This window comes from Schistocerca cancellata, chromosome 7 (genome assembly GCF_023864275.1).
Source record: "Schistocerca cancellata isolate TAMUIC-IGC-003103 chromosome 7, iqSchCanc2.1, whole genome shotgun sequence".
Taxonomy (NCBI): Eukaryota; Metazoa; Arthropoda; class Insecta; order Orthoptera; family Acrididae; genus Schistocerca; species Schistocerca cancellata.
The window spans coordinates 452,563,213-452,590,431 of record NC_064632.1 but is presented as its reverse complement, the minus strand read 5'-3'; positions in this window follow the sequence as shown (position 1 = coordinate 452,590,431).

The following is a 27,219-nucleotide window of genomic DNA, read 5'->3' as shown; positions in this document are numbered from 1 at the left end:
AGTGATTGCAGACCGAGCGCCGCCACACGGCAGGTGTAGAGAGACTTCCTAGCACTCGCTCCAGTTGTTCAGCCGACTTTGCTAGCGATGGTTCACTGACAAATTACGCTCTCATCTGCCGAGACGATAGTTAGCATACCCTTCAGCTACGTCATTTGCTACGACCTAGCAAGGCGCCATTACCAGTTACTATTGATGCTGTAAAACATGTACCGTCAAGAGCGATGTTCACCATTTATGAATTAAAGTATTCCACAGCTACGTCCTTTTTTGCTAGTCTAATTTCCTTGTTCTGTTCCAGACCTCACACCAGCCTGAGTGAGCTAAAACGCGTGCCTTTCGGCTCCCTCTCAAAACCGGGTTGGCTCTCTTGCCAATCCACAACAAGTTATTTTAACATTCAAACGTTTGCAACAACAGCAACAAAGTTATGTATTATTTTTACTACTTGGTATTAGCTGCAATATAAATTAATATATGAATTCTCTGTTCATGGACAGCATCTATTTCTCGTTTCTGTACCCACAAGAGAACCACGCAGCATACAAAGGAAGTCATAACAGTTGCAAAAGGTTTTCTTTCCGATACCAGGTCTCTTCCCTCAAATTGATACGTTTAGCCTTCCCCATCATCCTTGAAAGCTTGTAATGTCATCGCAATATCATCCTGTATTTACGTACATTTACAGATGCAGTCGCGTCTAACTTTTACACTCCTTTTTTGTGTCGTCAGTTGACGATCCAGACAATGGTTCCTGTTCAAAACTTGATACTAAGACCCGCCTGCAACACCTAAACTTGTACGAGGTGCATTCAACTTCTAAGGCCTCCGATTTTTTTTCTAATTAACTACTCACCCGAAATCGATGAAACTGGCGTTACTTCTCGACGTAATCGCCCTGCAGACGTACACATTTTTCACAAAGCTGACGCCATCATTCCATGGCAGTGGCGAAGACTTCTTTAGGAGTCTGTTTTGACCACTGGAAAATCGCTGAGGCAATAGCAGCATGGCTGGTGAATGTGCGGCCACGGAGAGTGTCTTTCATTGTTGGAAAAAGCCAAAAGTCACTAGGAGCAAGTCAGGTGAGTAGGGAGCATGAGGAATCACTTCAAAGTTGTTATCACGAAGAAACTGTTGCGTAACGTTAGCTCGATGTGCGGGTGCGTTGGCTTGGTGAAACAGCACACGCGCAGCCCTTCCTGGACGTTTTTGTTGCAGTGCAGGAAGGAATTTGTTCTTCAAAACATTTTAGTAGGATTCACCTGTTACCGTAGTGCCCTTTCGAACGCAATGGGTAAGGATTACGCCCTCGCTGTCCCAGAACATGGACACCATTATTTTTTCCGCATTGGCGGTTAGCCGAAATTTTTTTGGTGGCGCTGAATCTGTGTGCTTCCATTGAGCTGACTGGCGCTTTGTTTCTGGATTGAAAAATGGCATCCACGTCTAATCGATTGTCACAACCGACGAAAAGAAAGTCCCATTCATGCTGTCGTTGCACGTCAACATTGCTTCGCAACATGCCACATGGGCAGCCGTGTGGTCGTCCGTCAGCATTCGTGGCACCCACCTGGATGACACTTTTCGCATTTTCAGGTCATCATGTAGGATTGTGTGCACAGAACCCACAGAAATGCCAACTCTGGAAGCGATCTGTTCAACAGTCATTCGGCGATCCCCCAAAACAATTCTCTCCACTTTCTCGATCATGTCGTCAGACCGGCTTGTGCGAGCTCGAGGTTGTTTCGGTTTGTTGTCACACGATGTTCTGCCTTCATTAAACTGTCGCACCCACGAACGCACTTTCGACACATCCATAACTCCATCACCCCATGTCTCCTTCAACTGTCGATGAATTTCAATTGGTTTCACACCACGCAAATTCAGAAAACGAATGATTGCACGCTGTTCAAGTAAGGAAAACGCCACCATTTTAAGTATTTAAAACAGTTCTCATTCTCGCCGCTGGCGGTAAAATTCCATCTGCCGTACGATGCTGCCATCTCTGGGACGTATTGACAGTGAACACGGCCTCATTTTAAAACAATGCGCATGTTACTATCTCTTTTCAGTCTGGAGAAAAAAAATCAGAGGCCTTACAACTTGAATGCACCTCGTATAACATGAATTGTAAAACGCCCTGCAGAAAAAAAATCTCTAAAAACTCAGCAAGAAGACAACGAGACATGAGATGTGGTAGGAGAATGATGACAACTCTTAAGACTAGTACTCATGTACGTACTATACGTCTTAAAGAACAAAAATATCTAAGTATAAAACACTTAGTTGCGATTAAAAACATAAAATTAACAGGAACAACAGGTACACTTATAAGACACCACTCTGCATCCACAGATTGTCTGGCGTAATAAAAGTAAGGGAGAAATAAAACGGCAATAAAAAAGTACAAGAGACAAGAAGAAATAATAGGAATGGACAACCAAGAACGAAGAACTTAGATTAAAAAGTAAAGTATTTCCCCCCCCCCCCCTCCTGTTAAATGTGAACATAGAAGAAACAATGATGAAAATAAGAAGAACGGTTCAGGAGTGGAATTAAAATTTAAGATGAAAAGATATCATTGATACGATTCGCTGATGACATTGCTATTCTGAGTGAAAGTGAAGAAGAATTACACGATATGGTGAATGGAATGAATGACCGAAGGAGTACAGAATATGGATGGCTGATAAATGGGAGAAAGACGAAAGTAATGAGAAGTAGCCAAAATGAGAAATTTAACATCAGAATTGATGGTCACGAAGTAGATGATGTTAAGGTATTCTGTTACCTAGGCGGTAAAATAACCAGTGACCGGCGGAGAAGGGAGGACATCAAAAGCAGACTAGCAATGGCAAAAAGGGCATTCCTGGCCAAGGGAGGTCTGCTAGTATAAAACACACGCTTTAATATGAGGAGGTAATTTCTGAGAATGTGCGTCTTGAGCACAGCATGCATGGTAACGAAACATGGACTGTGGGAAAACCAGAACAGAAGAGAATCGAACCTTTTGATGTGGTGCTAAAGGCGAACGTTGAAAATGAAGTGGACTGATAATGTAATAAATGAGGAGATTCTGCGCAGAAGCGGTGAGTAAAGGAATTGATGGACAATACTAACAAGGAGAAGATTATAGGACCTATTAAGACATTGTGGAATGACTTCCATGGAACTCGACGTAGCTGTAAGAGCCATTCAACAAATTATTGAGGGCGTAGGTTGCAAGTGCTACTCTGAGACGAAGAGGTTGACACAGGAGAGTAATTTGTGGCGGGCCGCAGCAAACCACTCAGAAGACTGATGACCCAAAAGAAAATAGGACTAGAGAAAGCGAGTGAATAAATGAAGACTATGTGTAGTGGATGAGATCCCTGAAGTTGGTGTACAATAGGGTTAAAGCTACGACAGAGTAGTTAAAATGAGGTAACGTAAGCTATATTAGATACAAGGGAGCGCCACGTTTAAGACACTGAATCGAATAATATGCAGACGTAAGTGTTTGGGGATGATGTCTGAAGGTCAACGTGACAAAACGCATGACAATAAAAGATAGAAGTTAAAAATAGAACAAAAAGAAGGGGTATTGTATGTATTGTACTGTATGTTAACCGGGGGTCTAGAAACAATGGAGAGGCTTCGTCCCCACCGAAGCCGCAGTGGTCCAAAACACCACGACGACTACCGCAGTCCGCTTCACCCCTCCACAGTCCGAACACCGAACCCCTCTTTCAGGGTTATTGTGCGGTTCAGCTCCCGGTAGACCACACGAGGGAACGTCTCACGCCAGACGAGTGTAACCCCTATGTTTGCGTTGTAGAGTAATGGTGGTGCACGGGTACATGTAGAGCCGGCCAGAGTGGCCGAGCGGTTCTACGCGCTACAGTCTGGAAACGCGCGACCACTACGGTCGCAGGTTCGAATTCTGCCATGGGCATGGGTGTGTGTAATGTCCTTAACTTACTTAGGTGTAAGTAGTTCTAAGTTCTAGGGGCCGATGACCTCAGAAGTTAAGTCCCATAGTGCTCAGACCCATTTTTGAACGTACATGGAGAACGTGTTCGCGCAGCAATCGCCGACGTAGTGTAGCTGAGGCGGAATAAGGTGAACCAGCCCGCATTCGCCGAGGCAGATGGAAAACCGCCTAAAAACCATCCACAGACTGGCCAGCTCACCGGACGTCGACACAAGTCCGCCGGGCGATTCGTGCTGGGGACCAGGCGCCCCTTCCCAATTCGGATGGCCGTGCAGTAGACCGCACGGCTAACCGGACGGGCCAAAAAGAAGGGGTACTAGCAGTATATAAAAAAATAATCCAGAAATTAGCAATAAGACCACAACAGCTAAAGGTTGGCAAGAAAATGAGTCTTTGTGCTTCGAAACCGGTAGTGGAATAAATTTGAAATTACCGACAAGTGAAGCGGATATTTTTTTTTTTTTTTTTTACAAATACACTACTGGCCATTAAAATTGCTACACCACGAAGCTGACGTGCTACAGACGCGAAATTTGCCCGACAGCAAGAAGATGCTGTGATATGCAAATGATTAGATTTTCCGACGATTAACACAAGGCTGGCGCCGGTGGCGACACATACAACGTGCTGACATGAGGCAAGTTTCCGACCGATTTCTCATACACAAACAACAGTTAACCGGCGTTGCCTGGTGAAACGTTGTCGCGATGCCTCGTGTAAGGAGGAGAAATGCGTACTGTCACGTTTACGACTTTGGTAAAGGTCGGATTGTAGCCTATCGCGATTGCGGTTTATCGTATCGCGACATTGCTGCTCGCGTTGTTCGAGATCCAATGACTGTTAGCAGAATATGGAAATGGTGGATTCAGGAGGGTAATACGGAACGCCATGCGGGATTCCAACGGCCTCTTATCACTAGCAGTCGAGATGACAGACATATTATCTGCATGGCTGTAACGGATCTTATCCCCATGCCTGTAACGGATTGTGCAGCCACGTCTCGATCCCTGAGTCAACACATGGGGACGTTTGCAAGACAACAATCATCTACACGAACAGTTCGACGACGTTTGCAACAGCGTGGACTATCAGCTCGGAGACAATGGCTGCGGTTACCCTTGACGCTGCATCACAGACAGGAGCGCCTGCGATGGTGTACTTACGACGAACTTGGGTGCACGTATGGCAAAACGTCATTTTTAGGATGAATCCAGGTTCTGTTTACAGCATTATGATGGTCGCATCAGTGTTTGGCGACATCGGGGTGAATGCACATTGGAAGCCTGTATTCGTCATCGCCATACTTGCGTATCACCCGGCGTGATGGTATGGGGTGCCACTGGTTACACGTCTCGGTCACCTCTTGTTCGCTCTGACGGCACTTTCAACAGTAAACTTTACATTTCAGATGTGCTACGACCCGTGGCTTTACCCTTCATTCGATCCCTGCGAAACCCTACATTTCAGCAGGATAATGCACGACCGCATGTTGCAGGTCCTGTACGAGCCTTTCTGGATACAGAAAATGTTCGACTGCTGCCATGCCCAGCACATTCTCTAGATCTCTCACCAATTGAAAACGTCTGGTCAATGGTGACTTAGCAACACAATACGCCAGTCGCTATTCTTGATGAACTATGGTATCGTATTGAAGCTGCATGGGCAGCTGTACCTGTACACGCCATCCAAGTTGTGTTTGACTCAATGCCCAGGCGTATCAAGGCCAGAGGTGGTTGTTCTGGGTACTGATTTCTCAGGATCTATGCACTCAAATTGCGTGAAAATGTAATCACATGTCAGTTCTAGTTAATATATTCGTCCAATGAATACCCGTATATTATCTGCATTTCTTCTTGGTGTAGCAATTTTAATGTCCAGTGGTGTATTTTCCCGAGTTGCGGATGTTCACTTGATCAGATATAAGATCTGTAAATATAACTGGAAGTGTCATTCCTACTGTATAAAGAGAATGAGTTGAGACCATATGACGACCGGCTGCGTTCCGCTGCGGTTGGATAAATTATAGCGCCTCTTCCACCGCCGACACTTATGTTGCAAGCTCTGCAACGGCGAGCTCACCGTCCCGCGCAAAGCGGCATTAATAGCGAAACACGAGAGAGGCCGAGAGACCGCAGTTCAAAGAAATCAGACATGTAGATTAATGCGACTAACACAAAAGTAATGAATGCTCCGGAAATATGAGACGGGAAGGGCGCCGGAGATAACGGAGTACGCGGAGGATTTGGCGCTCGAATTGAGATCAAAAAGCCGGAGCGCGCCCGAGTGGATCCGTCGCGGGACTCTGCTCATTGCGACGAGTAATCCAGAGGGAGCGAGAGGGGGTGGGGGTTGGAGGGTGGTGGGGGAAATCAGAGCAAAATGAGGCGGGATAGGGGTGCTGGGGCGGGAGGGTTGGAGGAAGCGAGGGCTAACACGAATGGGGCCTCCGAGAACGGGGACGTTGCTTTCAGCAGCGGAAGATCACTTGCGACAGACAATGGACAAAAAGAGACAAGACAACGGCTTAGCGAGTAGTCAAGGGGAGGGCCTGAATGTAGGCGCGCAGCTCTGACGAGATGAAATGGCTCGAGTGGAAGTGTGTTGCGCCAATAGGAAGGACGTCTGCGGCTGTGGGTGAGGGATGGTGAGATTTCTTGTGGGAATGCTTGAGCGGTGAGGAGGGCTGCTGATTCTCTGCGGCCTGTCATTGAAGGTCTCACTGGCAGAGCTCGCGATGAAACGTCAAGTAGCTTACTTGCTTGCAAAATTCCCAAAGATAGGGTAAAGCTAATCATCTGCACTGAGCAGAGGTATTTTGTGTGCTAATTGAATGTGAATACACTGTTACACTTAAGCATATTAAGGAGGTTCGTTGGTGAAGTTATTTTAGCGCTAAGATAAAAATAACTCAGTTATTGCCTGGATGACGAAAATCATAAGGCCATTGCCCACAAAAGGTAAGTCACCTCGTTTGAGTACAGATCTGCCCAAAAGTTTTAGTCTCCCAGCAGAGTTTCGTAACAGAGCATTCTCTGCTGCAGAGCGGAAAATTAGCTTCAGAACGGTCCCATAATGTGTGGTTAATCAAACCTGTTAATCACGGATTTCTATTACTCTTAGGTATGTTACAGACCGGAGTGTCCTGAGTAGCAGGCTAGCGATGTTTCGTGCGACGGTCTCTACTTTCCGAGAAATCGATGTTGACGTTTCATATGTACTTTCTATATTACACTGCTGGCCATTAAAATTGCTACACAAAGAAGAAATGCAGATCATAAACGGGTATTCATTGGACAAATATATTATGCTGGAACTGACATGTGATTACTTCTTCACGCAATTTGGGTGCATAGATCCTAAGAAACCCGTACCCAGAACAACTACCTCTGGCCGCAGTAACGGCCTTGATACGCCTGGCCCTTGAGTCAAACAGAGCTTGGATGGCGTGTACAGGTATAGCTGCCCATGCAGCTTCAACACGATACCACAGTTCATCAAGAGTAGTGACTGGCGTATTGTGACGAGCCAGTTGCTCGGCCACCATTGATCAGACGTTTTCATTTGGTGAGAAGTCTGGAGAATGTGCGGACCAGGGCAGCAGTTGAACATTTTCTGTATCCAGAAAGGCCCGTAAAGGACCTGCAACATGCGGTCGTGAATTATCCTCCTGAAATGTAGGGTTTCGCCGAGATAGAATGGAGGGTAGAGCCACGGGTCGTTACACATCTGAGATGTAACATCCACTGTTCAAAGTGTCGTCAGTTCGAACAAGAGGTGATCGAGACGTGTAACCAATGGCACCCCATAACATCACGCCGGGTGATACGCCAGTATGACGACGACGAATAGACGCTGCCAATATGCGTTCACCGCGATGTCGCCAAACACGGATGCGACCATCATAATGCTGTATACAGAACCTGGATCCATCCGAAAGAATGACGTATTGCCATTCGTGCACCCAGGTTCGTCGTTGAGTACACCATCGCAGGCGCTCCTGTCTGTGATGCAGCGTCGAGGGTAACAGCAGCCATGGCCTCCGAGCTGATAGTGCATGCTCCTGCAAACGTCGTTGAACTGTTCATGCAGATGGTTGTTGCTTTGCAAACGTTCCCATGTGTTGACTCAGGGATCGAGACGTGGCTGCACGATCCGTTACAGCCACGCGGATAAGATGCCTGTCATCTCGACTGCTAGTGATACGAGGCCGTTGGGATCCAGCACGGCGTTCCGTATTACCCTCCTGAACCCACTGATTCCATATTCTGCTAACAGTCATTGGATCTCGACCAACGCGAGCAGCAATGTCGCGATACGATAAACCGCAATGGCGATAGGCTACAATCTGACATTTACCAAAGTCGGAAACGTAATGGTACGCATGTTTCCTCTTTACACGAGGCGTCACGACAACGTTTCACCAGGGAGCGCCGGTCAACCGCTTTATGTGTATGAGAAATCGGTCGGAAACTTTCCTCACGTCAGCACATTGTAGACGTCGCCATCGGCGCCAGCATTGTGTGAATGCTCTGAAATGCTAATCATTTGCATATCACAGCATCTTTTTCCTGTCGGTTAAATTTCGCGACGTAGCACGTCATCTTCGTGGTGTAGCAATTTTATTGGGCAGTAGTGTAGTAACGTTAATCATGTTTCGACCAAGCGAGCGTAGCTTAGGTTCACAGCATAGTACCCGTTCAAATCATTGATTCGTGGGGATGGCAGCCATATCAGACAAATCGTTGTAAATGAGAAAATGCGTGCATCTGCACCGTTAAGCTATTCCACCCAAGTATGCTCCACTTTGCCATCCACGTGGTCTTAATTTTACAGGCTAGCTAATATTTTCACGATAAATATCATAATGCTCCCGACTTGCTGTAGACTAGCAGAGAAATCGCTTCGCGGCGAGGTTAGATAAAAATGTACTGTTTAATTCTCCATCAATTTAGTGTATATTCTTTCAAAGGAATGATAAACTAAGCCTAATTCGCGTCGAGGTTGGTCGAAGGAAGAACAGTCTTTTTGAATGAAAACAAATTGTGTTTTCCTGTTTTGCTTCTGGAAACTCATAGTGTTTCCGTGTGTCTTTGTGCGTGTTGTTCCGCAAATGTTGTCCTCGTTTAGCTTCTACGACGTATACCATGAGAAATATTCTTCTCGACAGATGGTGATGCAAACGATAGCGAGTAGACCTATACTGTAACCTATTCTGTAACAGACGGAATACATATTTTTGAATAAGTTTGATTTGTAAATGTAGTTACTAGGACGATAATGACTACCATTGAATAATTTTGCAATATATATACTATTTAATGACATCGTACACAGTGAAACTGAAAATACCCCAGCAGGATTCCAATCGTAGCCGCTAAGGTCTGATCGTTTGATTGAAACAAGGAAAACGTTACAGGATTAGGAGGTACGCATAAAACTGTAACGTCGATTTTCTAGGAAACTAGGAGGTGTCGTAGAACCCTCTACAACATACCTAACACTCATCTAAATTCGTCATTACGAAGTCAGATGCTCCCCTCGTAAGTCATTTTTACGCACCACAGGAGTGTCTCTAGCCCAAGGTATGAGAGGGATATTTGGTGAAGTTTGGAAAGTGGGAGAAAGGTACTGGTAAAATTAAAATTGTAAGAACGTGTTGTGAGTTTTATCTGGATAGCTCAGTCGGTAAGATCACAGGCCGCAAAATGCAAGGTTCCTCGTTTGAAACCCAGTCCCGCACACAGCTGGGATGAGAAAGAAGAATAGTTAATATCAGCGTGTAAATGGTATTCAGGAGACTTAACACGGTTCTTTCCTAGGTTCACCCTATTCCTATGTGTTTGAAACAAATAAATCGCAGTTTATTTCACATAATTTAGTTTCGCAAATTCGATGGTACCACCTGAATCACAGCTACTTACTCACAAAAATGGATCAATCCTTAGATAAATCACGTAAAATTCGTTTTGAATAAATACTGTAGTAAAGAGAAAAAATCGAATAAAAATTTCTGATAGAATATACGCTGAAGAGCCAAAGAAACTGGTACACCTGCCTAACATCGTGTAGGTCCACCTCGAACACATAGTGGCATGGACTCGATTAATGTCTGAAGTATGTGCCACAGGTAATTGACACCATGAATCCTGCAGGGCTCTCCTTAAATCCTTAAGAATACGGTGGACTGGAGATCTCTTCTGAACAGCTCGTTGGAATGCATCCCAAATATGCTCAATAATGTTCATGTTTGCCGGGTTTGGTGGCCAGCGGAAGTGTTCAAACGCAGAAGAGTGTTCTGGAGCCGCTCTATAGCAAATCTAGACGTGTGGGGGTGTCGCATTGTCCCAAGTTCTTGGGACTGCACAATTGACATGAATGGATGGATGTGATCAGACTGGGTGCTTAGTACGTGTCAACTGTCAGAATAGAATCTAGACGTATCAAGGGTCACATATCGCTCCAACTGCACACGCCCCACATTATTCCAGAGCTTCCGTCAGCTTGAACAGCCCGTGCTGACATGTAGGGTCCATGGATTCATGAAGTTGTCTCCATATCCATATACGTCCACCCACTCGACAGGATTTGGTATGACACTCGTCCGACCAGGCAACATGTTTTCAGTCATCATGTTGATGTTGAGGGCCCAGGAGAAGCGTAAAGCCTTGTATTGGGCAGTTATAAGGAGTATACGAGTGTGTCTTCGGCTCAGAAAGCCCATATCGATAATGTTTTGTTGAATGTTTCGCACGCTGACACTTGTTGATGGACCAGCATTGACATCTGCATCAATTTCCGGAAGGGTTGCACTTCTGTCATGGGTGAACGATTCGCTTTAGTCGTCGTTGGCCCCGTTCTTGCACAATCTTTTTTCGGCCGCAGCGACGTTGGAGATATGAAGTTATAGCGGATTCCTGATACTGACGGTACACTCATGAAATGCTCGTAGCAGACTCCGCCAAAGAAGGTCCCACGGCCGACGAACTGTCTTCTGCGTTGGAGACACAACTTTAGAAGACGACAGGTTGGTGGTAAGAACGGCAAGAGGCTATTATTGAATCTCTCCAGATCTCTCCAGCTACCGGATCTGACTTCCAAAGAAACACATAATTTATACACGGCATCTCTTGCGAGGAACGTGTACTTAAAGAAGAGGCTACTATCCGTTAAGAGAACTGTGAACTTTTTGAGATGTGAAAATCATACTGAGAACAGTGGACTGTAATGATTATCATTAAATGCCAGAATCAGTAGTGTATGAAGAGTGAAAAAGACAAAAAGCGACACTGTGTGAACCGTTGAAATTACGTCCTGTTTGACCTTTTGTAAGTTCCTTTGAACTTTTAGGCAACAACATTTATAAATACCGCTAATTAATCCACTAAGTTGTAAGTGTGTGTGCGGTCTAAAGGGGTTACGTTTTATTTCACCGCTACGAGAAAAAATGTCGCAGAGAGCAGTTAACAGAGCAGCATACAACAGACGAGGAGGATGACATGGAAGCAACACATGTCACCTCCAACTGCTGCAGTCCGACGTCAGCTAGCGGCGAACGACAGAGACAGACGTCTGTGATTGCCTACGGCTGCCAAAGACCCCCAACACGACAAAAACAATGCTGCGAGCAGCAGATCGCGCCATAGAAGAAGATAGCATGTATGCCAATCACTTTACAGCTTGCGAGAATAGTATTGACAACTATAGGGATTTTTAAGAACATTGTTAAAAAATTGTTTCGTAAGAATTTCTTTAATAACAAAATGTCGGGGGAAAGCAGAATCGGTACAATCTTAGAAGTAGAGAAGCAGTGCAGCCTCAGAGTAGTGAAATGAAGAGGCAAGCCAATTACAGGGTATGCCAGATGAAATTAGTCGTATAAGTAAAGAACATATTAACCTAAAGTCATCAATGGAGAATCTACAGGAAAATGGTGGATGAGGAAAGTATACAAAACAAAATGGATGATAGCTATTTACCGGAATCATCTAATGTAGAAACTGGAGTTTTCCAAGAAAACATAATTTCAGATAGTAGCAATAGTGAAATTGGAGAGGTGGTTTCTGATGTAAATGACATGAATGTTAATGATAAGTTAAATAAGGTGAATGGTGATGTCAGAGGTGGTGACTCTGACACTGCGTTCGCTAATGGAACAACAAGTAGAACAAGTAAATTAAGCCATGCAACAGCATCACCGGATACATTGTCTACAAAAGATAGTAATAAAAGGTTGGTTGAAATATTAATGGAGATAGTATCTGGGCAACAAGAATTAAAAATAGGTTTAGAAGAAAAGAATTTAAAATGGGTGAAATTAATTATAGAAAGGGCAAAAGTTAATCTTATGTTTAAACATTTAGAGATCAGGGTTGATTCTCATGAAACTAAAATAGGAGCTTGTGAGAAAAGAATGGAACACGAGAGTAAAGAATGGGGTCAAAAATTAGGCAAGTGTAAGCAAGAGGTAAGATTGATGTTGAAGTAGTGAAAGTAAATGATCTCACGCAAGCTCAAGATACTTTTGTATTGTCAGATAGGAATGAAGTCTTTAAATTAAGTAATAATCAGAGTAAAATAAACAAAATTTGAAAATACACTCATGAAAGGCAAAACAAAGAAGTCATAGACTTTAAGGACGAAAACGCAGTCCTTAGCCATAAATCATCACGAATACAAGCAATTTGTAATGGTAATACAAATACGATTCAGGGTCGTTTGAAATAAGTGCAACAGAAGGTAGAAAACATACCTCAACTAAGTGAGGTGAGTAAAAATATAGATAATACGGAAGTTGTGTTAAAACAGAAACTTGAAACGTGGGTTGAACAGGAAAACCGTAAAGGTGTTGTTCATATTAACGAAATAGTCAATAATGCCAATGCTTACAAATTTCATAACTTTTCTAGCAAATGTAGTATACATCCTGTTGCTTTCATTCGTCAATTTGAGGGCATCATATTTGATAACATGATAGAAAAGCAGAAAATAAAATTTGTAGCCAGTCGTTTTGAAGGGGACGCAATGTCATGGGGAACAGGAGCCAGTAATGCATGTAAACCATACCAAGAATTTGTTAGAGCATTCTTAAATTCAATACTGGTCCACAAGTACATAAAACAGTACAAGAACAGAATATTTAAATCTAGGAGCTTTGAAAACAGTGGCTGCGCTAGTTATAAGCAGTTTTATCAGCACTACTGGGAAAAGAACCAGTATTAACTGATCCTTTACATGAATCTCACTTAGTAGAAATACCTTTCCAGCGTTTTTACAGGAGACACTAATTCATGTCCACAGGAGTGAATTTAACAACCTCCTGCATATATCAGAACAATTGGACGCGCTTTCAGGCAGCAGACAAGTTCCGGAAGTCTGGCGTAAAAACAGGTGGCGTACAGACCGCCGAAACGACCTTGACTAAAACAGAAATAGCTTGTCGAACAATAATAACGAGCAAGGTAGAAGGGAGGAAGACAGACCTCACGACAGTAATCGTAGTCCATCTATAATGGGAAGAGGTGGATTACGAATAGGTTTTAGGGAAGGAAATAACCACAATGTTAGCAGTGAATATTACAGTAATAATGATCAGTTTCAAAGCAGAGATCGTACTCCGGAGAGGGAAAGAAATCAAGGGGAGTCGGAAAATGTGTGGACGGTTCGGACATGATCCAGCCACAAACGGTCGAAATAAGTGGACCACTAATGAGATTCTTGGCATATGAGGACAGGTATAACCTTAAAGATGCACTTACGGAAGAGCATAGGCCAGAGGTAGAGGAAACGCACCAACCAGCTATAGAAATCGAAGTTCAGGACACTAAGACAGTTGCGATTCTGGGCTCAGGTAGCGAAGATAGTGCAAACTCAAGTGACTTTTACGAGAGAAATAAGCAATTACCAGAGTTATGTGTACACGGAGTAACGGTAGTTACTTCCTGTGGGGCGAGAATCAAGAGTGTAAAGAAGCAGATTTTACTGGAATTTACAATGCAGGAAAAGATATTCACAGTTAATGCCATGTTAGTGACCGGCCTGTGTGTCAATTTAATCCTGAGAGCAGATTGGTTAATTACTAACAGAGCAATACCAGATTTTGCTGAAGGTGTAATGAAAATGAGGGAGAAAGAGGAGGAAAAAGTGATAAAATTTGTTGGGAACCAGGTATCACAGCGTGATGAAAGTAATGCCAAAATACGAATACTCAGGGAAGAGATGTGTTGGGACCGAGAGAAATTCATAGTTTATTACCAGTGTAGAGTCACAGGAGGAGGTAAGCATCAAGATTAGGATCAAAGAAAAGATCACAGGTAGTAAAGGTTTAAATGAGCAAGAGGCATATGAGTTAGAACACGTAATACTGCAGCACAAAAGAGCGTTTTCGAAGGCTGATGAAAGACTATGAGTATTGTTTTCAAGTAAGGCCATAGGATCCCTTTACGTTTAAGTCCTATTTCAGTCCACTGCGAAAAATGAAGCTATGAACAAGGAAATTAAAAAGATGATCGAATGGAAAGTATTAGGGCGCTCCCAAAGCAATTACAGTAGCCGTCTCGTCATTGTAACAAAGAAGGATGACTCAGAATTGCGCTCGATGCCAGGACATTGAACAAAATAATACAGCCCCTAATGACTGGGCCTGAAGCATTAGAGGAATTGGTGCAAAAGTTTAATGGCGTCAAGGTGTTGACAAGCGTAGACTTGACTGCCAGCTTCTGGAAAACACCTGTAGGTCAGTAATGTAAAAAATATGTAGTGTTTGTATATGGAGGAAGAAGTTATCCTCTCAGAGTGTTGCCATTTGGTCTGAAAATATCAACATCAGCCCTCATATACAGGTCAGACAAAGTACTAGGAGAACAGCTACTAGATGAAATGACAGTCTATATCGATGACATTCTAATTACTGCCAAAAGTTGGAAGGAAAATAATCAAATATTGAAACAGGTTCTTGATAAATTTGAGAAGAATAATATTAGTACCAACCTAGACAAGTCCAAATTCGGAAAAGGTGAAATTAAATTTTTTGGGCATGTCGTTTCAGCGAAAGGCAACAAGCCTGATCCTGACAAACTTGAAGCCATTAGAAATTTCCCACAGCCTAAGACCAAAAAGCAGATTAAATCATTTTTAGCGCTCACAGGATTCTATCACAAATTTGCGAACAATCAGGGACGCAATGCTCAGACATTACAGGGATTAACTACAGAAAGAGTGCCTCTTGCGTATGAACTAAAGAGTGCGGGGAAGAGTGTTAAAAGATCAAAGACGAATTATGTAACAGTATCATTTTGGCCTAACCGAACTTAAATGAGCCATTCTGCATGTCCGAATACAGCTTATGGGATCATCTCTGCCATTTTATAGAAAATAATGGGAAAATAGAAAAGAAGACCATATGTTTTGCCGGTAGAGCATTAAACAAATGAGGCTTTGACAGTAGTCTTTGCAGTCAAAAAATTTAGATGTTTTGTCATGGGCAGAGAGGTTAAGGTTAACACGGATCACAAAGCATTATCTTTCCTTATGGATTGCAGACCGAGCCACCACAGATTGAGCAGATTGGGCATTGAACTCCAGGGGTATGATTTTTCCATCGAGTACCTTCCTGGAGAAAATGATATAGTGGCAGACGCCTTATCTAGGTTACCTGCTGGAATGGGCAAAGCGGACTATAATGCTTCAGGGCAAAATAAAGTATCAATTATGTATCTCACACAAGTAAAGAATGAGAACAAAATTCGAGTCATCCTACAAAACCTAAGAAGGGAACAAAAAAAAAAAAAGAAAGGATGATGATATTAAGCTTATCAAAGCAGAATGGAGTAAGATTACTAAAAGTAAAATCAGGAACCATTATATGATGTATAACGGGATCTTATGTGGGAGAGCAGATACTGAGAAAAAGCAGTGGAATGTCTATTGGCCGAAACAGTGTATGATTAACCTAATTTGGTTTATACACTACATGTTTGCACACTTTGGTGCGAAAAAAGGACAAATAAGATAAAGGGAAGCTGCTACTTCAGCAATATTGAAAAGAAGTTCAGGGCAGTATTTAAAACGTGCATTAATTGTCAGAAGACCAAAGCATCTTATTCTAGCAATAGAATGGAAATGCATAACATAATCCCGACCAAAGCATTGGAAAGGGTCTGCGTGAATTTATACGGCTCCCTTCCAACATTATGAGGAGGGTATAAACATCTGTTTGCGGTGTTGGATATGTTGTCAAAGCATGTGAAATTGTATCTGTTGAGAAAGGCCGCTGATAAGTCAGTAACAGGCGAAACAAAGAATGACTATCTTACATAGGTAGTGAAACCCGAGAGAGTCATTAGCGACAACGGAAACCTGTTCACTTCCGTATACTGGAAGGGATTGTCGAATGACTTAAATATAAAACCCATTTACATTTTAAAGTACCATCCTCATTCTAACATGGACGAGAAAGTAATGAGAGATCTCGATAGATTATTTAGAACCTATTGTGGTAAGAAACATTATAGTTGGGTAGAATATGTAGAAGAATTTGAAAGAATAATCAATGATTTACCTCATTCGACCACAGAATTACTTCCGCATTCACTGTCTCCACATAAGCGTACACGGTAAGTACTCTACCACGCGAACATTTGGGGTTACACTCATCTGATATGAGACGTTCCTGGTGGGGGTGGATCCGCGGGAGACCGAACCGCACAATAGTCCTGGATTCGGTGCGCGGCGGCGGTGGTGTGGGCGTACTGCTGTGGCCTGTTGTTGAGGTTCTGAACCACTGAGGGCTACGGCGGAACGAAGCCTCTCCGTCATTTCTAGGTCCCTGGTTTAAATACACAATACATAACACACCTCTGCGGGAATTTACGACAGGGGAGAGGGTACTCAGTATTAGTGAGCTAATAATTAGCTTTCCAACCAGAGATGAATTATCTACTCAAGAGAAAAGAGACCTGGCATTAACGAAGATAAAGGCAGCTAAACGTAAGAGTAAACATGATCTGCTAAGTTGATGAATCGGTACTAATTAAGTCCAGACCGTGATCCTCAAAAATCAGTTTGAAAACTAAGAAGTTCCATGGAACATATGAGGGTCCATATAGGATAATTAGCTTGGTTCACCCTAGTGCTGGGGAGGTGGCCAACCCAAAGACAGCACAGTGCAAATGAACATTGTTGACATCAAAAATTTCATCGGAAACAGAGAAATCTCAGGGGGCAATAGCACTCTTTGCATTGCCAAGTAGCTGACGCCACCTCGTACCTAGGTGAACTAACTGTTTACTTCCTCTCTTTTCAAGCTGTTGGTTCTTTCCTCTTCATCATTCGGAACTAAATTCTGTCTTGTATCCTAGTCCTCTATTCAAGATAAAAAGATAAAAACATAAAAAGGAGACAAAAAATGGATCGACTAAGACAAAAGACGTACTAATTAAATAGTCAAGCAAACCATTGTAAGCCGGCCGCGGTGGTCTAGCGGTTCTGGCGCTGCAGTCCGGAACCGCGCTGCTGCTACGGTCGCAGATTCGATTCCTGCCTCGGGCATGGATGTGTGTGTTGTCCTTAGCGGTAGTTAGTTTTAGTTAGATTAATTAGAGCGCAAGCTTAGCGGACCGATGACCTCAGCAGTATGGTCCCATAAGACGTTACCACAAATTTTCCGAATTTGCTAAAATCATCATCAATCCTATACAGGGTGGTCCGCTGATAGTGACCGGGCCAAATATCTCACGAAATAAGCATCAAACGATAAAACTACAATGAACGAAACTCGTTGCTTGAAGGGGGAAACCAGATGGCGCTATGGTTGGCACGCTAGATGGCGCTGCCATAGGTCAAACGGGTACCAACTGCGTTTTTTTAAACAGGAACCCATTTTTTTATTACATACTCATGTAGTACGTAAAGAAATATGAATGTTTTAGTTGGACCACATTTTTCGCTTTGTGATAGATGGCGCTGTAATAGTCACAAACGTATAAGTACGTGGTATCACGTAACATTCCGCCAGTGCGGATGGTGTTTGCTTCGTGATAAATTACCAGTGCTAAAATGGACCGTTTACCAATTGCGGTAAAGGTCGATATCCTTTTGATGTATGGCTATTGTGATCAAATTGCCCAACGGGCGTGTGTTATGTATGCTGCTCGGTATCCTGGACGACATCATCCAAGTATCCGGACCGTTCGCGGGATAGTTACGTTATTTAAGGAAACAGGAAGTGTTCAGCCACATGTTCAAAATGGTTCAAATGGCTCTGAGCACTATGGGACTTAACAGCTGTGGTCATCTGTCCCCTAGAACTTAGAACTACTTAAACCTAACTAACCTAAGGACATCACACACATCCATGCCCGAGGCAGGATTCGAACCTGCGACCGTAGCAGTCGCGCGGTTCCGGACTGCGCGCCTAGAACCGCGAGACCACCGCGGCCGGGCATCCACAAGTGAAATGTCAACCACGACCTCCAACAAATGATGATGCCCAAGTATGTGTTTGAGCTGCTGTCGCGACTAATCCGCACATTAGTAGCAGACAAATTGCGCGAGAATCGGAAATCTCAAAAACGTCGGTGTTGAGAATGCTACATCAATGTCGATTGCAGCGATACCATATGTCTATGCATCAGGAATTGCATGGCGACGACTTTGAACGTCGTGTACAGTTCTGCCACTGAGCACTACAGAAATTACGGGACGATGACGGATTTTGTGTACGCGTTCTATTTAGCGACGAAGCGACATTCACCAACGGCAGTAACGTAAACCGGCATAATATGCACTATTGGGCAACAGAAAATCCACGATGGCTGCGACAAGTGGAACATCAGCGACTTTGGCCGGTTAATGTATGATGCGGCATTAAGGGAGGAAGGATAATTGGCCCCCATTTTATCGACGGCAATCTAAATGGGGCAATGTATGCTGATTTCCTACGTAATGTTCTACCGATGTTACTACAAGATGTTTTACTGCATGTCAGAATGGCGATTTGCTTCCAACATGATGGATGTCCGGCGTATAGCTCGCGTACGGTTGAAGCGGTATTGAATAGCATATTTCATGACAGGTGGATTGGTCGTCGAAGCACCATACCATGGTCCGCACATTCACCGGATCTGACGTCCCCGGATTTCATTCTGTGGGGAAAGTTGAAGGATTTTTGCTATCGTGATCCACCGACAACAACTAACAACATGCATCAGCGCATTGTGAATACATGTGCGAACATTACGGAAGGCAAACTACTCGCAGTTGAGAGAAATGTTGTTACAGGTATTGCCAAATGCATTGAGGTTAACGGACATCATTTTGAGCATTTATTGCTTTAATGTGGTATTTACAGGTAATCACGCTGTAACAGCATGCATTCTCAGAAATGATAAGTTCACAAAGGTACATATATGACACTGGAACGACCGAAATAAAATGTTCAAACGTACCTAGGTTCTATATTTTAATTAAAAAAAAAACCTACCTGGTACCAACTGTTCGTCTAAAATTGTGAACCGTATGTTTGTGACTATTACAGCGCCATCTATCACAAAGCGAAAAAAGTGGTCCACCTAAAACATTCATATTTCTTTACGTATTCCATGAATATGTAATAAAAATGGGGGTTCCTATTTTAAAAAACTCAGTTGATATCTGTTTGACCTATGGCAGTGCCATCTACCTGGCCAACCATAGAGCCATGTGGTTTTCCCCCTTCGAGCTGGACAAGTTTCGTTCTTTGTAGTTTTTTCGTTTGACGCTTATTTCGTGAGATATTTGGCCCGGCCACGATCAATGGAACACCCTGTATACTACATACAGAATTACACAAGCCTATATACAGAGAAAACAATTGTGTATATTTCTCCATTTAGCTAGCTTGCAGCTAACGCAGAGGAAGAAGACGACGCCAATCCAAGTAAGTGGACACAATTAGAACAAACAATACGCAATGGTCCTGAGACGACTAGATAAAAACTTCATTAGCAACAATTGGTAGATGATCTGCTTGTGATTACAACCAGTGATTAGGTTTCCGCTACAATACATAAATATTTATTTAGACTAGGATTAGTCCAGCCACAGTTAAATTATTACTAAATCTCCCCAGATCACTCCAGCTCCCAAATCTGACTTGGAAAGGGACACATAATTTATAAACAGTATAATTATCCATGTCTCGGAGACAGAACCGTGCTACAGTAGTATAAGGAGCATTACAGTGAACCCAAGTTGATCCGACCAAATTCACCTGATGTAGAGCCTATGGAACACTTCTGCGTTGCTCTCGGGTGCCATCACTGCATACGCAAATCAGCGGCCCATTGTTTCGTTTCAAATACGGACAAACAAGGTGTAAAACAAGTGGTCGTAGTATTTTGGCTCATCAGTGTACGTTGGAGTAGATCTCTGTAAATGGTCTTACGATGTTTTACATGGAATCAAGCTATACTTGACAGTCCACAAGCTTTGGGAGGTTACTCGCCCTCCTAAACACCAAGAAAACTCAAGCATTTATCATACTCTTACCTTGCAAGGTTGCTTAATATAAACATTTCTTACTTACCGAATGAATTTTTCCTTCTATATTCGAATGTATGCAGCTACGAAACTTCTAGGGACATCACAATTTTAAGCTAGACTGGTACTCGAACCCCGATCCTAGGTTTTTACGTGCAGTGGTCTTACGAATTAGCGGAGTCTTATCTGGCTAGCTCAGTCGATTAGAACATTACCCAAAGTTTTTGTCTTCCAGGGAGAAAAAACATTTATCTTTTGAGAGAAAAAGAAATGTCACGTTCATGTTCCTGTTCTTTGAATCTGTAGTTCATGTATTTCAAACCTGTTTCTCTGGATATCAAAAATGGCTCTGAGCACTATGGGACTAAACATCTGTGGTCATCAGTCCCCTAGAACTTAGAACTACTTAAACCTAACTAACCTAAGGACATCACACACATCCATGCCCGAGGAAGGATTCGAACCTGCGACCGTAGCAGTCGCATGGTTCCGGACTGAGCGCCTAGAACCGCAAGATCACCGCGGCCGGCTCTCTGGATATCGTTTTTAATCGCAAAATCATGTGCCTCAAACTATGTTCGTTTCAGTAGCCAAATATTAACGTTTTAAACGCTCCGATTTACAGAATTACGTTGCTGTCCATTGAATCTGTAACACCATCAAATCTACACACATACTGAGGTATGCAAAAATTCTGCATTTCAGAGCTGACGCACACAGTAGGTTCGAATAACACCATCTACATTCCTTATATAATAAAAGATTATTGTAGGGGTTGGTATTCAGAAGTCTCGCTTGAATATTGGTTGTTCCTGAGCAGATCGTCTTAAGGGTCGTACAAGAAGTAGCAATGTCTTTCAGTACGAGTCGGAATTTGACAGCGGCTGGATGGTGGCGTGTCCAGCCCATTAATTTTCCAGCGACAATGCTGCTCGCGCTGGTCATTGAACATAGCCAAACAAAACGCCACACAAGAACTTAACGACTCCACGTGACTAGTAAGCGACGGACTTTAAGTCAGGAAAGACAACAAATGCCCATTTCGTTGTGGCACTATAATACAGATGTGCTACCTAAAACTTTTTCCAAATGTGTATATAGCAAATATGAGTACTTGCTAAATTCTGCAAAACTTTACTTTGTCTTAACTGAAAACGTAAGATGAACTGTAGCCTGTATAAATTATTCTATATTATTATGTAATTATTCTACTTTAACGCCGTTCGCGAAAGTTAGGAAAAGCAATATCACTGACAGAGAGCGAAAACTTCTATAGGAGGGCTGTCTCCGGAAGCGAGTGTGACGTCAGAGCAGAGTGCGCAGAAGACTTACTTGGTGGTGAGACATGAGAACGAACACACGCAAGTGACGTATGCGGTAGGAAGTCGGGCCTTCGTGAGGCGATATTGTTACTAGCGAGGCACCTTGGGATGTCAAGTGTAGGCAGATGTAAGAGGCTCTAATTTCATCAAAATCCTACACTATAACTGGACATTGCTGAACAAGGTGTGCCCGCAATATTACATGAAACAGCGGGGGCATAGTCCGCTACGACGAACTGTAAGATCGTTTCATTTTCGTTCATGTTTGTGAGCCATTACTCGATGGCATAATTTCAGTTACTTTAACTGAGTAATAAGTAACATACATAAAAACTGTAGGTACGCAATTTTGTGATCTTAGTCATTGTCAAACATGTAGCACTGAATTTATTTCTAGTTACTGAGTACCTGAGTGTCGTTGTTTGATCATAAAGGTAGACTAATAAGATTATCTTTGCCAGTTTTATTTGCTTGCTGGAAAAATATATAAAAGTACTTAATAATAAAGCCTCAAAAAGTTAACTCTTTTCTTCAAAGAAGGAAAGTTATTCCTGAAACTTCTACATCTGCATTTGCGTGGATACTCTGCAAATCACATGTTATTGCCTGACAGAGGATTCATCGAACCACCTTCACAAATCTCTATTATTCCAATGTCGTATAGCACGCGGAGAATACGAACACCCATATTTTTCCGTGCGAGCTCTGATTTTCTTTATTTAATTATGATCATAGTTTCTTCCTATGTCGGTCAGCGTCAACAAAATATTTTTGCATTCGGTGGAGAAAGTTGCTGGTTGGAACTTCCTGAGAAGATTCCGCCGCGACGAGAAATACCTTTGTTTTAAAGACGTCCACCCCAAGTCTATCATTTCAGTGACGCTCTCTCCCCTATTCCGCGATAATACGAAACGTGCTGCATTTCTTTGAACTTTTTCGATATACTCCGTCAATCCTAACTGGTAAGGATCCCACATCGCGCAGCAGTATTCTAAAAGAGGGCGGACAAGCGTAGGGTAGGCAATCCCTTAGTAGTTGTGTCACATTTTCTAAGTGTCCTGCCAATAAAACGTAGTCTTTGGTTAGCATTCCCCACAAACTTTTCTGTGTGTTCCTGCCAATTTATGTTATTCGTAATTGTAATTCCTAGATATTTACTTGAATTTACAGCCTTCAGATTTGACTGATATATGGTGTAACCGCAGTTCAACAGATTCCTTTTAGCACTCATGTGGATGACCTTACACTTTTGTTATTTAGGGTCAAGTGCCAATTTTCGCACCATACAGATATCTGTTCTAAATTATTTCTCATATTTGTTTTTATCTTCAAACGATTTAACTAGTCGATAAACGACAGGATCATATGCAAACGAACTAAGACGGCTGCTCAGATTGTCTCCGTAATCGTTTATATATATAAAGAACAGTAAATGGCCTATAACGCTTCCTTAGGGAATGCCAGAAATCACTTCTGTTTCACTCGATGACTTTCCGTCACTTACTACGAACTGTGACCTCTCTGACAGGAAATCACGAAGTCACATAACTAAGACGATATTCCATAAGCATGCAATTTCGCTACAAGCCGCTTGTGTGGTACAGTGTTAAAAGCCTTCCGGAAATCAAGAACAATTGAATCAATTCGTAATCCCTTGTCAATAGCACTCAACACTTCGTGCGAGTAAAGAGCTAGTGTCTCACTAGAGCGACGTTTTCTAAATCCATTTTAACTGTGTGTCAATAGACCGTTTACTTCGAGGCAATCGTAATATTCGAACACAATACGCCTTCCAAACTCCTGCTGCATATCGACGTTAATGATATGGACCTGTAATTTAGTGGATTACTCCTACTATTTTTCTTGAATACTGGTATGACCTGTGCAACTTTCCACTCTTTGTATACGGATCTTCCGTCAAACGAACGGTTCTATATGATTGTCAAGTATGGAGGTATTGCATCAGGATACGCTGAAAGGAACCTAACTGGTATACAACATGGACCTGAAGACTTGCCTTACCTAAGTGATTTAGGTTGCTTCACTACTCCGAAGATATCTACTTCTACGTTACTCATATTGGCAACGGTTCTTGATTCGAATTGTGCAATATTTACTTCGTCTTCTTTGGTGAAGGAATTTCGGAAGGCTGTGCTTAGTAACTCTGCTTTGGCAGCACTGTTGTCGATAGAACTTCCATTGCTCTCGCACAGAGAAGGCATTGATTTTGCCTTGACGTTAGTATACTTTACATATGTCCAGAATCTCTCCGAATTTCCTTCCTGGTAGATTAAAACTGTGTGGTGGACCGAGACTCGGAATCGGGACCTTTGCCTTTCACGGCCTAGTGCTCTACCAACTGAGCTCTCCAAGGACGACTGACGACCCGTCCTCGCAGCCTTACATCCACCAGTACCTCATCTCCTACCTTCCAAACTTTAGAGAACCTGCGAATCTTGCTAGACTAGCACTCGTGGAAGAAAGGATATTGCTGAGATACGGCTTAGCCACAGCCGGGGGATTGTTTCTAGAATGAATTTTTACTCTACAGCGCAGTGTGCGCTGACATCAAACTTTCTGGTAGATTGAAACTGTGTGCTGGGCCTAGACTCGGACTCTGGAAGTCTGTCTTTCCTGTGCAAGTGCCCTACCAACTGAGCTACCCAAGCACGTCTCAGAACGTGAGGAGTGCTGCTCTTACAAGTTACGCAGGAGAGCTTCTGTGAAGTCTGGAAGGAAAGAGGTGCGATACTGGCGGATGTACGGCTGTGAGGAGGGGTTGTGAGTCGTGCTTGGATAGCTCAGTTGGTAGAGCACGTGCCTGTGAAATTCAAATGTCTGCAGTTCTAATATCTGTCCGGGATAATGTTTTAATGTCAGGAGGTTTGCTGCAGAGCGAAAATCCATTGCGGAAAGTTATTCTTGTTAATTAAAGTAAAGAAGATAAATAAATGGCAAATGGTTCAAATGGCTCTGAGCACTGTGGGACTTAACATCTGTGGTCATCAGTCCCCTAGAACTTAGAACTACTTAAACCTAACTAACCTAAGGACATCACACACATCCATGCCCGAGGCAGGATTCGAAACCTGCGACCGTAGCAGTCGCGCGGTACCGGACTGAGCGCCTAGAACAGCGAGACCAACGCAGCCGGCTATAAATTAACGTAAAGTAACTTATAGTAAATTAATTCTGGGAATCTCAAATCTGAAGAAATAATAAGTGAGGCAATTTAATTTTATAACATGTCAGTTCTAATAGTATAATTGTGCGACAGTGTAATTATGCGCAGAATTGTTACATATTTCGCCGTTGCCAATCTATTGAAAGCCAACAGCGGCTTATTGAATCCAGTAAAATTTCATAGTAATTACGATCCATACGTAGGACGAGGCTTGCAATATCCAGGTATCTAATGAATGCAAGTAAATGTTAATCTGAGGTAAGGTAAATTACTGTCGTAAAAAAGAGCTACCTGTAATGGTTTAAATATCTTTTCCAAATTAACATATCCGAATATTAAAAATATAGTACATGAAAAGCACCAGTTTGCTTTTGTTCTACATATTGTAGAACAAAAGCAAACAGGTGCTTTTCATTTATTATAATGTTGTTCTACCAAGGACCGACGGAAGATTCTGTTAATATGGTATAATACAATTTATAACACATTACGAAACAACAATGGACAAAGAAAGCATGATGATGATGATGACTATGATGATGTCGATGATGACAATGCTATCTATGTTCAACCTACTGCAGTCACACGTACAGTCAAACCGTTACGGATTCATCGCTGTCCACGTTATCGCTCAGATACTGAACAGACAATGCCCAGTTGCCTGCTGACCGTATTAAATAATTTTTATGTTATTTCGCATAGGTTCGTTGTGACTATTTGAGTTACGGGATACCCATTTTCCTTTCTACTTATGTGAGTGATGGCACTGTTTTAAGTATCAAATATAATCTAAATAAGTAGAAAGTGCAGGAGCTGAATAGTTTCTTCATTATAATAACTTGTTGTATACTGCCCTCCACTAACCAATGAAACTTGTTTCGGAGACGATAGCCTTATCCAAAGTCAAGTTAATCAAGAGTACACGATCTTTTTATCACATTAACCGATTAGTAAGGCGGGGGTTACACTGTCTTGATTTACCTCGATACAAAGGATGTTCGTCTGCTGATTTGGCAGTACGTTCTGCAGATGTCTCACACGTTGAAAATACGGTCAAAACCCTGGAATTGGTGAACTGTGACATACGTGGGGTGGGGATGGGGGGGGAGGGCTGAGAGAGAAAAATATGGGAACAACAAAAACACAACGCATTACCATGTGTAATACGGTATCGGAAAGCAATTAGCACTCAAAACAGCTTTCTGTCACCTCAGAATTGATAAATTCAGCCCATGTATGGTTTTCAAGGGAATGTTAGTCCAATATTCGTGCAAAAATATTGACAAGTTCTATGAACGATAAGACAAGTGTATACTGGTCACACACACACACCTCTCTAAAGCAGACCATAAGGGCACAGTAATATTCATGTCTCGTAACCATGATAACCGCCAACGGCCGTGAAGCAGTGGTAACACCGGTCCCTGTCAGATCTCCGAAATTAAAAGCTGTCGGGTTGGGCTAGCACTTGGATGGGTGACCATCCGGTCTGCCGAGCGTTGTTTTCAAGTGGCACTCAGCCCTTGTGAGGCAAACTGAGGAGCTACTTGATTGACAAGTAGCGTCTCCGGTCTCATAAACTGACATACGGCCAGGAGAGCGGTGTACTGACCACATGCCCCTGCATATCCGCACCCAGAGACCCCTGTGGGCTGTGGATGACACGACGGCCGGTCGGTTCCGTTGGGCCTTCAAAGGCCTGTTCGTACGGAGTTTAGGTTTAGCTTGATTCTGGTAAACAGGGGAGATGCGACAGTTCATCTTCGTTCCCACAAAACCAGTCCTGTACGGTGTGAACTGTGTAAATAGCGGCCTTGTATTCTTGGAATACAGGATAATCACCGGGAAACAATCATTTCACCGCGATCAGCCAAAATGGTCGCAAAATACTCTGAAATAGTGCGACCTTGCAGAGTAACCATGAGGAACCTGCATTATCTCAATATGGCTGCCTGTATCACCACCGAAACCCCGTCATGATTCACTCTTGGGACAACTCGGTCAGAAGTTTGGAATAGTGTGAAGCAAGACTCATCTGACCACACGACGTTCTTCCATTTCTTCATAAACCAGGTATTTGCAGCTGACAGGGTTCGTAAGGGTGACATTCAGTTCTGCGTCCATCAGAACCACCTGATGATAGCAAAAAGGTTATTCGCCGAAATATCGTAGAACTTCAACGACCGCATCCGGCTGCACACCCGAAAGTCCTGCAACCAACA